The 17,038-nt window shown below is 39.1% G+C and overlaps 2 non-coding genes across 2 annotated transcripts; both read left to right on the forward strand.

Annotated features, from left to right (window-relative positions):
* The first annotated feature begins 1,687 nt into the window (after nt 1-1,687).
* On the forward strand, nt 1,688-1,791 carry LOC130983737 (small nucleolar RNA R71). The gene has a single exon (XR_009087715.1). It is a non-coding gene; the product is annotated as a small nucleolar RNA R71 (small nucleolar RNA).
* Nucleotides 1,792-16,484: 14,693 nt separating this feature from the next.
* LOC130983331 (small nucleolar RNA R71) lies at nt 16,485-16,592 on the forward strand. The gene has a single exon (XR_009087327.1). It is a non-coding gene; the product is annotated as a small nucleolar RNA R71 (small nucleolar RNA).
* Nucleotides 16,593-17,038: the final 446 nt, after the last annotated feature.

Genomic DNA, 17,038 nt, shown 5'->3' on the forward strand with positions numbered 1-17,038 from the left:
ATCAGGTAAATGTTGTAGACTCCCAACACCAAACTTAGAGTTTGGATGTGGGGATTCAACACAAAACTTAGAGTTTGGCTGTGGCCTCCCAACACAAAACTTAGAGCTTGATTGTGGGGGCTTTGTTTGACTCTGTACTGAGAGAAGCTTTGCATGCTTCCTCTCCATGGTTGCAGAAGAAGATCCTTGAGTTTTAAACACAAGGTAGTCCCCATTTAATTGAAGGACTAGTTCTCCTCTGTCAACATCAATCACAGCTCCTGCTGTGGCTAGGAAGGGTCTTCCAAGGATGATGCATTCATCCTCCTCCTTCCTAGTGTCTAAGATTATGAAATTAGCAGGGATGTAAAGGCCTTAAACCTTCACTAACGCGTCCTCTACTAATCCATAAGCTTGTCTTACTGACTTGTCTGCCATTTGTAATGAGAATATGGCAGGTTGTACCTCAATGATCCCCAGCTTCTCCATTACAGAGAGTGGCATAAGATTTATACCTGACTCCAGGTCACACAGAGCTTTTTCAAAGATCATGGTGCCTATGGTGCATGGTATTACGAATTTTCCAGGATCTTGTCTCTTTTGAGGTAAAGTTTGCTGAACCCATGTATCTAGTTCACTAATGAGCAAGGGAGGTTCTCCTTCCCAAGTCTCATTACCAAATAACTTGGCATTCAACTTCATGATAGTTCCTAAATATTGAGCAACTTGCTCTCCAGTTACATTTTCATCCTCTTCAGAGGAAGAATAGTCTTCAGAGCTCATGAATGGCAGAAGGAGGGTTAATGGAATTTCTATGGTCTCTATATGAGCCTCAGATTCCTTTGGGTCCTCAATAGGGAACTCTTTCTTGCTTGAGAGACGTCCCATGAGGTATTTCTCATTGGGATTCACGTCCTCTCCTTCCTCTCTAGGTTCGGCCATGTTGATTATATCAATGGCCTTGGACTCTCTTTTTGGATTCTCTTTAGCATTGCTTGGGAGAGTACTAGGAGGAGTTTCAGTGATTTTCTTACTCAGCTGGCCCACTTGTGCCTCTAAATTTCTGATCGAGGACCTTGTTTCACTCATGAAATTTAAAGTGGCCTTAGACAGATCAGAGACTAGATTAGCTAAGTTAGAGGTGCTCTGTTCAGAATTCTCTGTCTGTTGCTGGGAAGATGATGGATAAGGCTTGATATTACTGAGCCTATTTCTTCCACCATTATTAAAGCCTTGTTGAGGCTTTTGTTGATCCTTCCATGAGAAATTTGGATGGTTTCCCCATGATGAATTATAGGTGTTTCCATAAGGTTCACCCATATAATTTACCTCTACTATTGCAGGGTTCTCAGGATCATAAGCTTCTTCTTCAGAAGATGCCTCTTTAGTACTGTTGGATGCATTTTGCCATCCATTCAGACTTTGAGAAATCATGTTGACTTGCTGAGTCAACATTTTGTTCTGAGCCAATATGGCATTTCGAGCATCAATTTCAAGAACTCCCTTCCTTTGAGGCGTCCCATTATTCACGGAATTCCTTTCAGAAGTGTACATGAACTAGTTATTTGCAACCATGTCAATAAGTTCTTGAGCCTCTGCAGGCATTTTCTTTAGGTGAATAGATCCACCTGTAGAATGGTCCAGTGACATCTTAGAAAACTCAGATAGACCATAATAGAATATATCTATCATGGTCCATTTTGAAAATATGTCAGAAGGACATCTTTTGGTCATCTACTTGTATCTTTCCCAAGTTTCATAGAAGGATTCACCATCTTTTTGTTTGAAGGTCTGAACATCCACTCTAAGCTTGCTCAGCTTTTGAGGAGGAAAGAACTTACCCCAGAAGGCCGTGACCAGCTTATCCCAGGAGTCCAGGGCTATCCTTAGGTTGTGAATCCAACCATGTTCTAGCTCTATCTCTTACAGCAAAAGGGAAAAGCACGAGCCTGTAGACTTCAGTATCTACTCCATTAGTCTTAACAGTCTCACGGATCTGCAAGAACTCAGTTAAGAATTGGTAGGGATCTTCTGATGGAAGTCCATGAAACTTGCAGTTCTGTTGCTTTAGAGAAACTAATTGAGGTTTCAGCTCAAAATTGTTTGCTCCAATGGCAGGAAATGAGATGCTTCTTCCATCAAACTTGGACGTAGGTGCAGTATAATCACCAAGCATCCTTCTTGCATTATTGTTGTTAGGTTCGGCTGCCATCTCCTTTTCTTGTTTGAAAATTTCAACAAGGTTGTCTCTGGATTGTTGTAATTTAGCTTCTCTTAGTTTCCTCTTCAGAGTCCTTTCAGGTTCTGGATCAGCTTCAACAAGAATGCCTTTTTCCTTGTTCCTGCTCATATGAAAGATAAGAGAATAGAAAAAGAAGAGGAATCCTCTATGTCACAGTAAAGAGGTTCATTATTGTTAGTAGAAGAAGAAAGGGAATAAAGAAAGGAGAATCCAAACACAAAGGTGAGGATAGGGGCAGAGATTTGAGATGAATAGAAGTGTTAGTGAATTAATAAATAAATAGAATAAGATGAGAGAAGGAGAATTTCAAAAATAAATTTTGAAAAAGAGTTAGTGATTTTCGAAATTTAAGATAAGAAATAAAATTAAAATTAAAAATTGAAACAATTAATTAATTAAAAAGAATTTTTGAAAAAAAAGGAGGTATTTTTAAAAAATTAGAGAGAGAAAAGTTGTTAGGTGGTTTTGAAAAAGATAAGAAACAAACAAGAAGTCAAATAGTTAGTTGAAAAAGATTTGAAAATCAAATTTGAAAAGATAAGAAGATAAGAAGATAAGAAGTAAGAAAAGATATTTTAAAATCAAATTTTTGAAAAAAGATAAAATTTTGAAAAAGATATGATATAAAAGATAAGATAAAAAAGATATGATTAAAAAGATATAGCTAGAAAAGATTTAATTTTTAAAATTAAAATTAATTACTTGACTAATAAGAAACTAAAAGATATGATTCTAGAATTTAATGATTGAACTTTTCTTAACAAGAAAGTAACAAACTTCAAATTTTTGAATCAATCATATTAATTGTTAGCATAATTTTCGAAAATAAAGATAAAACTAAGAAAAAGATTTTTGAAAAATATTTTAAAGAATTTTCGTAAATTAATAAGAAAAATGGAAAAGATTAAATTTTTGAAAAAGTTTTGAAAAGATAAGATTTTTAAAATTTGAAAATTTGACTTGACTTACAAGAGACAACTAATTTTAAAATTTTTTGACTAAGTCAACCCAAATTTTTGAAATTTTGAGAGAAAAAAGGAAAAGATATTTTTTTATTTTTAAAATTTTTTTAGTGATGAGAGAGAAAAAAACAAAAATGACTCACAACATGAAGATTATGAATCAAAACACATGATGCATGCAAGAACACTATGAATGTCAAGATGAACACCAAGATCACTTTGAAGATCATGATGAACATCAAGAACATATTTTTCGAAAAATTTTTGATGCAAAGTAAACATGCAAGACACCAAACTTAGAAATTTTCAATGCTTAGACACTATGAATGCACAAATGCATATGGAAAACAACAAAGAACACAAAACAAGAAATTATCAAGATCAAACAAGTAGACTTACCAAGAACAACTTGAAGATCATGAAGAACACTATGAATGCATGAATTTTTTCGAAAAATGCAAGAACAATATGAATATGCAATTGACACCAAATTTAAAACATGTCACAAGACTCATACAAGAAACACAAAAATATTTTTGATTTTTATAATTTTATTTTTTTTGGATTTTATTTTATATTTTTCGAAAAACATATATGAAAAAGGAAGTAATGAATTCAAAGTCCTCAATCAAAATCCCAGGAATCATACTAGGTTAGTCTAAAGCTTGATGGCCAGCCAAGCTTCAGGATACCATTTTGAAACTCTAGAATTCATTCTTAAAAACTCTGAAGGATTTTTCGAAAACAAAGGGAAAATTTTGAAAAAATATTTTTGAAAACTTTTTGAAAAGAAAATAAAAAAGAAAATTACCTAATCTGAGCAGCAAGATGAACCGTCAAAGAAATTGTGATTCATACTTAAATTGTTGTTCGAAATTGATTGTCCCAGGTAATGGCCCCAAAGACTTGGTGTTCAATACCATGGTCTAAACATAATTTCACAACTTCGCTCAACTAACCAGCAAGTGTACTGGGCCGTCCAAGTAATAAACCTTACGTGAGTAAGGGTCGATCCCACAAAGATTGTTGGTATGAAGCAAGCTATGGTCATCTTGTAGATCTCAGTCAGGCAAATAATAAATGATGAGAGAGTTTTCTAATATTAATAATAGATAAACAGAAAATAAGGATAGAGTTACTCATGTAATTCTATGGTGGGAATTTCAGATAAGTGTATGGAGGTACTGTGTTCCTTCTGAGTCTCTGCTTTTCTACTGCTTTCATCCAATCCTTCTTACTCCTATCCATGGCAAGCTGTATGTAGGGCATCACTATTGTCAATGGCTATATCGCATCCTCTCAGTGAAAAAGGTCCAAATGCTCTGTCACAGCACGGCTAATCATCTGTCGGTTCTCGATCATGTCGGAATAGAATCCCTTGATTCTTTTGCGTTTGTCATCACGCTCAACAATCGCGAGTTTGAAGCTCGTCACAGTCATTCAATCCCGGAATCCTACTCGGAATACCACAGACAAGGTTTAGACTTTTCGGATTCTCATGAATGTCGCCATCAATTCTAGCTTATACCACGAAGACTCTGATCTCACAGAATGGAAGGCTCGGATGTCAGGCGAGGGCAACCATGCGTCGTGCATTAGGAATCCAAGAGATACACACTCTAGCTTTCGCTTGTAGAATGGAAGTGGTTGTCAGGCACGCGTTCATAGGGACGGATGATGATGAGTGTCACGAATCATCACATCCATCAGGTTGAAGTACGAGTAGTATCTTAGAACAGAAATAAGATTGAATTTGAATAAAAGGTAGTAGTAATTGCATTAAAACTCGTGGTACAGCAGAGCTCCACACCCTTAATCTATGTTGTGTAGAAACTCCACCGTTGAAAATACATAAGTGATGAAGGTTTAGGCATGGCCGAATGGCCAGCCCCCAAAACGTGATCAATAGTCTCCTAAGATGAATAATGGAATAAAACCGAGACCAAAGATGTAACGTGGTCAAAAGACACTGAATTCAATAGTAAAATGTTCTATTTATACTAAACTAGCTACTAGGGTTTACAGAAGTAAGTAATTGATGCAGAAATCCACTTCCGGGGCCCACTTGGTGTGTGCTTGGGCTGAGCTTGAGCTTTACACGTGCAGAGCCTTCTTTTGGAGTTGAACGCCAAGTTGTAACGTGTTTTTGACGTTCAACTCTGGTTCATGACGTGTTTCTGGCGTTTGACTCCAAAATGCAGCATGGAACTGGCGTTGAGCACCAGTTTACGTCGTCTAATCACGAATAAAGTATGGACTATTATATATTGCTAGAAAGCTCTAGATGTCTACCTTTCAATGCCGTTGAGAGCGCGCCATTGGGAGTTCTGTAACGCCAGAAAATCCATTTCGAGTCCAGGGAGGTCAGAATCCAACAGCATCAGCAGTCCTTTGTCAGCCTTTTATCAGAGTTTCGCTCAAGTCCCTCAATTTCAGCCAGAAATTACTTAAAATCACAGAAAAACACACAAACTCATAGTAAAGTCCAGAAATGTGAATTTAGCATAAAAACTAATGAAAACATCCCTAAAAGTAGCTAGATTATACTAAAAACTATCTAAAAACAATGCCAAAAAGCGTATAAATTATCCGCTCATCACAGACGCAAAAGGTTCAATGGATCCTATTCCGACATGATCGAGAACCGATAAATGATTAGCCATGCTGTGACAGAGCATTTGGACCATTTTCACTGAGAGGATGGGAAGTAGCCATTGACAACGGTGACACCCTACATACAGCTTGCCATGGAAGGAGCCTTGCATGTTTGAAAGTGAGAAAGCATTATGTTGCAGGGATTTAGAAGACAAAGCATCTCCAAAACTCCAACATATTCTCCATTATTGAGTAACAATTACTTATTTTATGCCCTTTCAATTTTTACAGTTGAAACTAAAGAACCCTGTTGGTATCCTGACTAAGAATAATAAGATAACCATAGCTTGCTTAAAGCCAACAATCTCCATGGGATTCGACCCTTACTCACGTAATGTATTACTTGGACGACCCAGTGCATTTGCTGGTTAGTTGTGCAGAATTACATAGTGTGAGTGTAATTTTCGTGCACCACTTAACTAATTCACCAATTAATTAAAGTTGCTCAAATCAACCAATCTCTATGAATATGATCCCACTCCACTGTGGGTTATTACTTGATGATAATTTTGGTGCACTTGCCAAAAGAGCGGATTCATCAATTTTATGTGGGGGGTGAAATTCCGACGAATCAAGTTTTATGGCGCCGTTGCCGGGGATTAATTGTGATTAACAAACTACCGGTTGGTTGATTTCCTAGATTAGAAATTTTTTTCCTTTATTTTTTTTATTTTTGTCATTTAATTTCTTTTAATTTTCTCTTACTAGTAAGGTGTTTGTCTTATTGCCTCACTAAGAATCCCTCATCTGTAACAATAGGGATTCCAAATTCTTTTGGTGATTATTGTTTGAGATAGAGCATTTTGCAAGTAAGAATGGAGTCTACCTCATATTTTGATCAATCATGTCATATAGGATATTGCCCACCACCACAAAATGATTCAAGTCATTATCCTAATGGTTGATGAGAATATCACCAAGGAATGATAGAGTTTAAGCAATCAAATAAAATGGAATACATTCCAGAGCCACAAAATAGTTCATATTGTTATGATAACTACCAAAATTTTGGCTGGGATTTTAATGCTGCATACCCCATTCATCAAGGACTATCACCCCATAATTGTCCAACCTATGCCCCTCCACAAAATCTTTTAGAAGTTGCAATAGAAGAACTCTCCAAGAGATACCTCTTCATTGCCCAACTCAGTGAGTTCTTAAGGCAAAATATAAGAGAAGTGATTGAAGATATGGAAATCTCAAGGAGAAATCAAGAAGAGCAAATGAGACAATTGGCACAACATTTTGTTGATTAACTAACCAATGTCTTCCCATGGCCAGCGGAAGAATATCATGCCATCAGTTTAAGGAATGGAGAAGTGCTTAATGAGGGTGAAAATGAGGAGTTGGTAGAGAAAGAGAAAGAGATCCTTGTACCAAGTGAGCCACCATTCCAAGATGTTCTTGATAAAGAGGATACTCCAACCATCCCACAACACCCATGTTTTGAAAACAAAGAACTGAAGGCAATCAACAAAAGCACCAAAGAGAGGATGGTGACCAAGAAAAGAAGGATAATATCTATGAAGAAAAGGTCATCCGAAAGCCATCCCACCCGTACCCCAACAAGCAAGTTCACTCAAACTAACAACAAAAGAAAGCTTGCCGGGAGGCACTCAAAACAGGGGACATCAACTGGCTCATCTTTCCTCTTGAGGTCATTCCTCTTAACAAACTGGAAGAAGAGGAAGAAAGTTGAGAACATTATGTCAAGCTAATGACATTAAAAGAGCGCTTGTTGGGAGGCAACCCAACCGTAGGTAACATTTTCTTTCTTTACTTAGTTTACTTTCAATAATTTGACATATGATTGCATTCTAAGTTTGGTGTTTTCATGCAACAATTTGATTTTCATTCTTCACTGGGTACTTGCTTCATTCTAAAATGAAAGTCTCATACTAGGTTTGGTGTTGCCACTTACCTTTCATGCAAAGTACCATGTATACACCACTTATTAATGCAATCACATTGTCTCTATTTTTACTTCTTGTGTGCTTATTATATCCTTATCTTTGCTTGCTTGAGAACATGCATTACTCACATTTCATTGTGTAAGACACTCACAACCCATCATAAACCCCATCACCACTATTTTCTTTGTTGCTTGAGGACAAGCAATCATTCTTAGTTTGGTATGGGAAGGGAAAGAATAGGAGGAAAGTGACAACAACAATGAAGATGAACTACAAGGTAGTAAAGTTCCTTTTCCTCTTACTTATTTTCAGCACTTTAAATTGCATGATTGTCTTCTATTTTCTTTGTATGCATGTGCGATTACTTGTTGTGAATAAGCATAGCTTGATTGTTAAATTATAACATGTGCTATGACATTATGACTACCATCTTCAATTTTGTGAGTCAAAGTAATTAAGAATCATGATCATAAACAAATAAGGTAATTAAAGAAGAAGCTAGCATGAGCATATAAGTATTGGGAAGTTAGCATGACTATTGTTGCTCAATTGCATTTGAATTTGTTTAATTGAAGTCTTCATCTAGGATATTTTATGAAATTTTTGAAATCATGAAAACCTTGAAGAAGAAAAATGAAAATAAGGGAAGAAAAAGAAAAGGGAAAGAATGAGAAAGCTGAAGGCTCTGAGTACCAATGACAATTCATTTGTTAAGTACTTGTGGTGTTTATGTATCAAGAGAAAAGCTTGAAAACAAAACATTTAGAGTCAAGGCTAGGCTCAAGTTTAAAGCACTCCCTTAGACATCAAGGCTCTGAGCATCAATGATTAGAGAGTAAATAAAAAATACAAATGAGCTAAAAGAATCCTCTAATTAAATGCTTGTGGTGCTTATGTATCAAGTGGTAATACTTGAAAATAAAGCATTTAGAGTCGTAGCTTTCAACAAATGGTGCAAAGCACCCAAGAAGCTAAGCTAAGAAAAGAATGAAAAGCTTGTTTCAAGGAAAGAACATAAAGAAAAAGATTTCATAAAATGAGCTAAATAGAAGCATCAATCATTTGAATGTCTTTTGTAATTGTAGCATGCATAAGAAACTAGCCAACCATGAACATAAAAATTGCTACTCTTCTCACCTTGGTTTGTCAAAATCTATTGTATGATTCTTTGTTTGCTTGAGGACAAGCAAAGTTTAAGTTTGGTGTTGTGATGACTTGCATTATTTACCCTTTTTTTCTTATCTAAAAGGACCATAAAAAGAGCATAATCTCATTGAATTAATGCAATTTCATGAACCAAATGATATATATTATGGTACATTGCTTTGAAATGGGTTTGTGCTGAATTTTAGGTGAAATAAGCAACAAAAGGGGAAGAAAATAACAAATAAAGCTGGGCGTGTGAAGCTGGGCGTGCCACTTGAAGCTCTGGGTGTGGCACGCCAAGCTTTTGAACCAACTCTCAAAAATGGGCGTGGCACGCCATGTTTGTGAGGCCAAGATCTTAAAGAGGGCGTGCCACTTGGTTTTTTGGGCATGACACACTAGGCTTAAATTCCAGAGGAGTAATTTTGAGCCCCACTATGGGCGTGGCATGCCAAGAAGTGGGCGTGGCACGCCGTGGCATATGCTAGCCTGACCTCCTCTTATTCAAATGAAGATATCTTGAGCTACACAACTCCAACTGCAGAGTTACCAGCCTGACCTCTTCATCTTCAAAGGAACATAACTTGAGTTCTAGAGGTCAAAATGATGCGTTCTTGGTGGCGTTGGAAAGCTGACATCAAGAGCTTTCCAACGATATATAATATTCTATGATGAACGTTAAAATTGAAGGTGAAAAAGGCCATTATTTTAGCATTGCAAAACCTGGGCGTGCCACTTGATATCGAAGGCGTGGCACGCCAACCCCTTTCATACAATGGGCGTGCCACTTGTTGTCTTGGGCGTGGAACGCTAGTTCAAATGGCCAGAGAGGAGATTTTGGTGCATCATTGAAGGCGTGGCATGCCAGTTTTGGGCGTGGCACGCCAGTTTCACAACATATGGGGCGTGCCACGCCAGAAGTGGACGTGGCACGCCGGGCTACCTGAGAGACTATCCTAGTCACCTTCAAATGGGCATAACTTGAGCTAAAGAGGTCCAAATGAGTTGATTTCAAATGCGTTGGAAAGCTGATATCTAGGACTTTCCAACCATATATAATACTTCATAGTGGACATTCATTTTGAGACCCAACCAACTCCATGCTTTCAATGTTGCAAAGTGGGTCATACACCAAAGGGCAAAATCAAGTGGGAGTGGCACTCGGAACCACACACCAACTTCTTCCTGCAACCCCCAACCTTCAACCAAGCCCACTCCAACTCTCATTCAAGCCACAATTGTCAACCAATTAAGGCCACAAGAAGTATCTAGAATAGTTTATTTTCATTTCATTGTAATTTGAGTTTAATTTCATTTAAGTTTGTAATTTAGGAGAGCCTATATAAAGGCCTTAGTTTCATAGAATTAGGGAGCTATTGATATGCGAGATTGTGAACAATACTTTTCACAACTCAAATAATCCCCGGTAATGAATCCAAAAACTTGGTGTTCAATACCATGGCATAAACACAACTTCGCACAACTAACCAGCAAGTGCACTGGGTCGTCCAAGTAATAAACCTTACGCGAGTAAGGGTCGATCCCACGGAGATTGTTGGTATGAAGCAAGCTATGGTCACCTTGTAAATCTTAGTCAGGCAGACTCAAATGGGTAATGGTGATATATGAATAAAACATAAAGATAAAGATAGAGATACTTATGTATATCATTGGTATGAGCTTCAGATAAGCGTATGAAGATGCTGTCCCCTCCGTCTCTCTGCTTTCCTACTATCTTCATCCAATCCTTCTTACTCATTTCCATGGCAAGCTTATGCAAGGGTTTCACCGTTGTCAGTGACTACCTCCCATCCTCTCAGTGGAAATGTTCAACGCACACTGTCACGGCACGGCTATCCATCTGTCGGTTCTCAATCAGGCCGGAATAGAATCCAGTGATTCTTTTGCGTTTGTCACTAACGCCCCGCCTTCAGGAGTTTGAAGCACGTCACAGTCATTCAATCATTGAATCCTACTCAGAATACCACAGACAATGTTAGACCTTCCGGATTCTCTTGAATCCCGCCATCAGTTCTTGCCTATACCACGAAGACTCTGATCTCACGGAATGGCTGGCTCGTTTGTCAGGCGAGCACTCGGTTGTCAGGCGATCAACCATGCATCGTGTATCTGGAATCCAAGAGATATTCACCCAATCTAAGGTAGAACGGAGGTGGTTGTCAGTCACACGTTCATAGGTGAGAATGATGATGAGTGTCACGGATCATCACATTCATCAAGTTGAAGAACAAGTGATATCTTGGACAAAGAACAAGCGGAATTAAATAGAAGAACAATAGTAATTGCATTAATACTCGAGGTACAGCAGAGCTCCACACCTTAATCTATGGTGTGTAGAAACTTCACCGTTGAAAATACATAAGAACAAAAGTGATCATTGGCTTCGGCCCCAGAGAGGGAACCAGAAGAACCAAGATGAAAATACAATAGTAAAAGGTCCTACTTATAGAAAACTAGTAGCCTAAGGTTTACAGAGATGAGTAAATGACATAAAAATCCACTTCCGGGCCCACTTGGTGTGTGCTTGGGCTGAGCAATGAAGCATTTTTCGTGTAGAGACTCTTCTTGGAGTTAAACGCCAGCTTTGGTGCCAGTTTGGGCGTTTAACTCCCATTTTGGTGCCAGTTCCGGCGTTTAACGCTGGAAATTCTGAAGGTGACTTTGAACGCCGGTTTGGGCCATCAAATCTTGGGCAAAGTATAAACTATTATATATTGCTGGAAAGCCCAGGATGTCTACTTTCCAACGCCCTTGAGAGCGTGCCAATTGGGCTTCTGTAGTTCCCGAAAATCCACTTCGAGTGCAGGGAGGTCAGAATCCAACAGCATCTGCAGTCCTTTTCAGTCTCTGAATCAGATTTTTGCTCAGGTCCCTCAATTTCAGCCAGAAAATACCTGAAATCACAGAAAAACACACAAACTCATAGTAAAGTCCAGAAAAGTAAATTTTAACTAAAAACTAATAAAAAAATACTAAAAACTCAACTAAAACTACTAAAAACATACTAAAAACAATGCCAGAAAGCGTACAAATTATCCGCTCATCACAACACCAAACTTAAATTGTTGCTTGTCCTCAAGCAATTGAAAATCAAATAAGATAAAAAGAAGAGACTATGCAATGAACTCCAAAAACATCTATGAAGATCAGTATTAATTAGATGAGCGGGGCTGTTAGCTTTTTGCCTCTGAATAGTTTTGGCATCTCACTTTATCCTTTGAAATTCAGAATGATTGGCTTCTTTAGGAACTTAGAATCCAGATAGTGTCATTGATTCTCCTAGTTAAGTATGATGATTCTTGAACACAGCTACTTTATGAGTCTTGGCCGTGGCCCAAAGCACTCTGTCTTCCAGTATTACCACCGGATACATACATGCCACAGACACATAATTGGGTGAACCTTTTCAGATTGTGACTCAGCTTTGCTAGAGTCCCCAATTAGAGGTGTCCAGGGTTCTTAAGCACACTCTTTTTGCCTTGGATCACAACTTTATTTCTTTCTTTTTCTTTCTTTTTCTTTTTCTTTCGTTTTTTTTTCGCCTCTTTCTTTTTTTTTTGTATTCACTGCTTTTTCTTGCTTCAAGAATCATTTTTATGATTTTTCAGATCCTCAGTAACATGTCTCCTTTTTCATCATTCTTTCAAGAGCCAACATTCATGAACCACAAATTCAAAAGACATATGCACTGTTTAAGCATACATTCAGAAAACAAAAATGTTGCCACCACATCAAAATAATTAAACTGTTATAAAATTCAAAATTCATGCAATTCTTCTCCTTTTCAATTAAGAACATTGTTTATTTAAGAAAGGTGATGGATTCATAGGACATTCATAACTTTAAGGCATAGACACTAAGATACTAATGATCATAAGACACAAACATGGACAAACATAAAGCATAAATTTTCGAAAAACAAGAAAATAAAGAACAAGGAGATTAAAGAACGGGTCCACCTTAATGATGGCGGCTTGTTCTTCCTCTTGAAGGTCTTATGGAGTGCTTGAGCTCCTCAATGTCTCTTCCTTGTCTTTGTTGCTCCTCTCTCATGATTCTTTGATCTTCTCTAATTTCATGGAGGAGGATGGAATGTTCTTGGTGCTCCACTCTTATTTGTCCCATGTTGGAACTCAATTCTCCTAGGGAGGTGTTCAGTTGCTCCCAATAGTCTTGTGGGGGAAAGTGCATCCCTTGAGGAATCTCAGGGATCTCATGATGAGAGGGGTCTCTTGTTTGCTCCATCCTTTTCTTAGTGATGGGCTTATCCTCATCAATGAGGATGTCTCCTTCTATGTCCACCCCAACTGAATAACAGAGGTGATAAATAAGATGAGGAAAGGCTAACCTTGCCAAGGTAGAGGACTTGTCCGCCACCTTATAGAGTTCTTGGGCTATAACCTCATGAACTTCTACTTCTTCTCCAATCATGATGCTATGGATCATGATGGCTCGGTCTAGAGTAACTTCAGACCGGTTGCTAGTGGGAATGATTGAGCGTTGGATAAACTCCAACCATCCTCTAGCCACGGGCTTGAGGTCGTGCCTTCTCAATTGAACCGGCTTCCCTCTTAAATCTCTCTTCCATTGGGCGCCCTCTTCACAAATGTCAGTGAGGACTTGGTCCAACCTTTGATCAAAGTTGACCCTTCTTGTGTAAGGATGTTCATCTCCTTGCATCATAGGCAAGTTGAATGCCAACCTTACATTTTTCGGACTGAAATCCAAGTATTTTCCCCGAACCATAGTAAGCCAATTCTTTGGATCCGGGTTCACACTTTGATCATGGTTCTTGGTGATCCATGCATTGGCATAGAACTCTTGAACCATTAAGATTCCGACTTGTTGAATGGGGTTGGTAAGAACTTCCCAACCTCTTCTTCGGATCTCATGTCGGATCTCCGGATATTCACCCTTTTTGAGTGAAAAGGGGACCTCGGGGATCACCTTCTTCAAGGCCACAACTTCATAGAAGTGGTATTGATGCACCCTTGAGATGAATCTCTCCATCTCCCATGACTCGGAGGTGGAAGCCTTTGCCTTCCCTTTCCTCTTTCTAGAGGTTTCTCCAGCCTTGGATGCCATAAATGGTTATGGAAAAACAAAAAGCAATGCTTTTACCACACCAAACTTAAAAGGTTTGCTCGTCCTCGAGCAAAAGAAGAAAGAAGAGAGTAGAAGAAGAAGAAATGAGGAAGAAGGGAATGGCTTTGTGTTCGGCCAAAGAGGGGGAGAAGTGGTGGTTAGGTTGTGTGAAAATGAAGGGGTGAAGAAGGGTTTATATAGGAGAGGAGGGGTTCATGGTTCGGTCATGTATGGGTGGGTTTGGGAGGGAAAGTGGTTTGAATTTGAAGGGTGAGGTAGGTGGGGTTTTATGAAGGATGGATGTGAGTGGTGAAGAGAAAGATGGGATTTTATAGGTGAAGGGTTTTTTTGGGGAAGAGGTGTTGAGGTGATTGGTGAATGGGTGAAAAAAAAAGAGAGAGTGGTGGGGTAGGTGGGGATCCTGTTGGGTCCACAGATCCTGAGGTGTCAAGGAAAAGTCATCCCTGCACCAAATGGCATGAAAAACCACGTTTTTAGCCAATTCTGGCGTTAAACGCCGTGCTGGTGCCCATTTCTGGCGTTTAACGCCAGGTTCTTGCCCTTTCCTGGCGTTTAACGCCAGTCTGGTGCCCCATTTTGGCGTTAAACGCCCAGAATGGTGCCAGACTGGGCGTTAAACGCCCACCTGCTAGCCTTACTGGCGTTTAAACGCCAGTAGGTTCTTCCTCCAGTGTGTGCTGTTTTTCTTCCTGTTTTTCATTCTGTTTTTGCTTCTTCAATTGATTTTGTGACTTCTCATGATCATCAACCTACAGAAAACATAAAATAACAAAGAAAAATATATAAAATATAACATTGGGTTGCCTCCCAACAAGCGCTTCGTTAATGTCAGTAGCTTGACAGATGGCTCTCATGGAGCCTCACATTTTCTCAGAGCAATGTTGGAACCTCCCAACACCAAACTTAGAGTTTGAATGTGGGGGTTCAACACCAAACTTAGAGTTTGGTTGTGGCCTCCCAACACCAAACATAGAGTTCGACTGTGGGGGCTCTGTTTGACTCTGATTTGAGAGAAGCTCTTCATGCTTCCTCTCCATGGTGACAGAGGGATATCCTTGAGCCTTAAACACAAAGGATTCTTCATTCACTTGAATGATCAATTCTCCTCTATCAACATCAATCACAGCCTTTGCTGTGGCTAGGAAGGGTCTGCCAAGGATGATGGATTCATCCATGCACTTCCCAGTCTCTAGGACTATGAAATCAGCAGGGATGTAATGGTCTTCAATCTTCACCAAAACATCCTCTACAAGTCCATGAGCTTGTTTTCTTGAGTTGTCTGCCATCTCTAGTGAGATTCTTGCAGCTTGTACCTCAAAGATCCCTAGCTTCTCCATTACAGAGAGAGGCATGAGGTTTACACTTGACCCTAAGTCACACAGAGCCTTCTTGAAGGTCGTGGTGCCTATGGTACAAGGTATGGAGAACTTTCCAGGGTCCTGCCTCTTTTGAGGTAATTTCTGCCTAGACAAGTCATCTAATTCTTTGGTGAGCAAAGGGGGTTCATCCTCCCAAGTCTCATTTCCAAATAACTTGTCATTTAGCTTCATGATTACTCCAAGGTATTTAGCAACTTGCTCTTCAGTGTCATACTCATCCTCATCATCCTCTTTCAGATTCCCATGGAGACTCAAGTGCACGCCCATTGAGGTCTTCCTCAGTGGCATTCACTTCCTCTCCCTCCTCTCCAAATTCGGCCATGTTGATGGCCTTGCACTCTCCTTTTGGATTTTCTTCTGTATTGCTTGGGAGAGTACTAGGAGGGAGTTCAGTAACTTTCTTGCTCAGCTGTCCCACTTGTGCCTCCAAATTCCTAATGGAGGACCTTGTTTCAATCATGAAACTTTGAGTGGTTTTGATTAGATCAGAGACCATAGTTGCTAAGTCAGAGGGGTTCTGCTTAGAATTCTCTGTCTGTTGCTGAGAAGATGATGGAAAAGGCTTGCCATTGCTAAACCTGTTTCTTCCACCATTATTGTTGTTGAAACCTTGTTGAGGTCTCTGTTGATCCTTCCATGAGAAATTTGGATGATTCCTCCATGAAGAATTATAGGTGTTTCCATAGGGTTCTCCTAGGTAATTCACCTCTTCCATTGAAGGGTTCTCAGGATCATACGCTTCTTCTTCAGATGAAGCATCCTTAGTACTGCTTGGTGCATTTTGCATTCCAGACAGACTTTGAGAAATCAGATTGACTTGTTGAGTCAATATTTTATTCTGAGCCAGAATGGCATTCAGAGTATCAATCTCAAGAACTCATTTCTTCTGATTTGTCCCATTGTTCACAGGATTCCTTTCAGAAGTGTACATGAATTGATTATTTGCAACCATTTCAATTAGCTCTTGAGCTTCTGTAGGCGTCTTCTTCAGATGAAGAGATCCTCCAGCAGAGCTATCCAAAGACATCTTGGATAGTTCAGAGAGACCATCATAGAAAATACCTATGATGCTCCATTCAGAAAGCATATCAGATGGACACTTTCTGATCAATTGTTTGTATCTTTCCCAAGCTTCATAGAGGGATTCTCCATCCTTCTGTCTGAAGGTTTGGACTTCCACTCTAAGCTTACTCAATTTTTGAGGTGGAAAGAACTTTGCCAATAAGGCATTGACTAGCTTTTCCCATGAGTCCAAGCTTTCTTTAGGTTGTGAGTCCAACCATATTCTAGCTCTGTCTCTTACAGCAAAAGGGAATAGCATAAAGTCTGTAGACCTCAGGGTCAACCCCATTAGTCTTGACAGTGTCACAGATTTGCAAGAATTCAGCTAAAAACTGATGAGGATCTTCCAATGGAAGTCCATGGAACTTGCAATTCTGTTGCATTAGAGAAACTAATTGAGGCTTAAGCTCAAAGTTGTTTGCTCCAATGGCAGGGATAGAGATGCTTCTCCCATAGAAGTCGGGAGTAGGTGCAGTAAAGTCACCCAGCACCTTCCTTGCATTGTTTGCATTGTTGTTGTTTTCGGCTGCCATGGGTTCTTCTTCTTTTGAAGATTTCTGTTAGGTCCTCTAC

Source organism: Arachis stenosperma, chromosome 5 (genome assembly GCF_014773155.1).
Source record: "Arachis stenosperma cultivar V10309 chromosome 5, arast.V10309.gnm1.PFL2, whole genome shotgun sequence".
NCBI classification, from domain to species: Eukaryota; Viridiplantae; Streptophyta; class Magnoliopsida; order Fabales; family Fabaceae; genus Arachis; species Arachis stenosperma.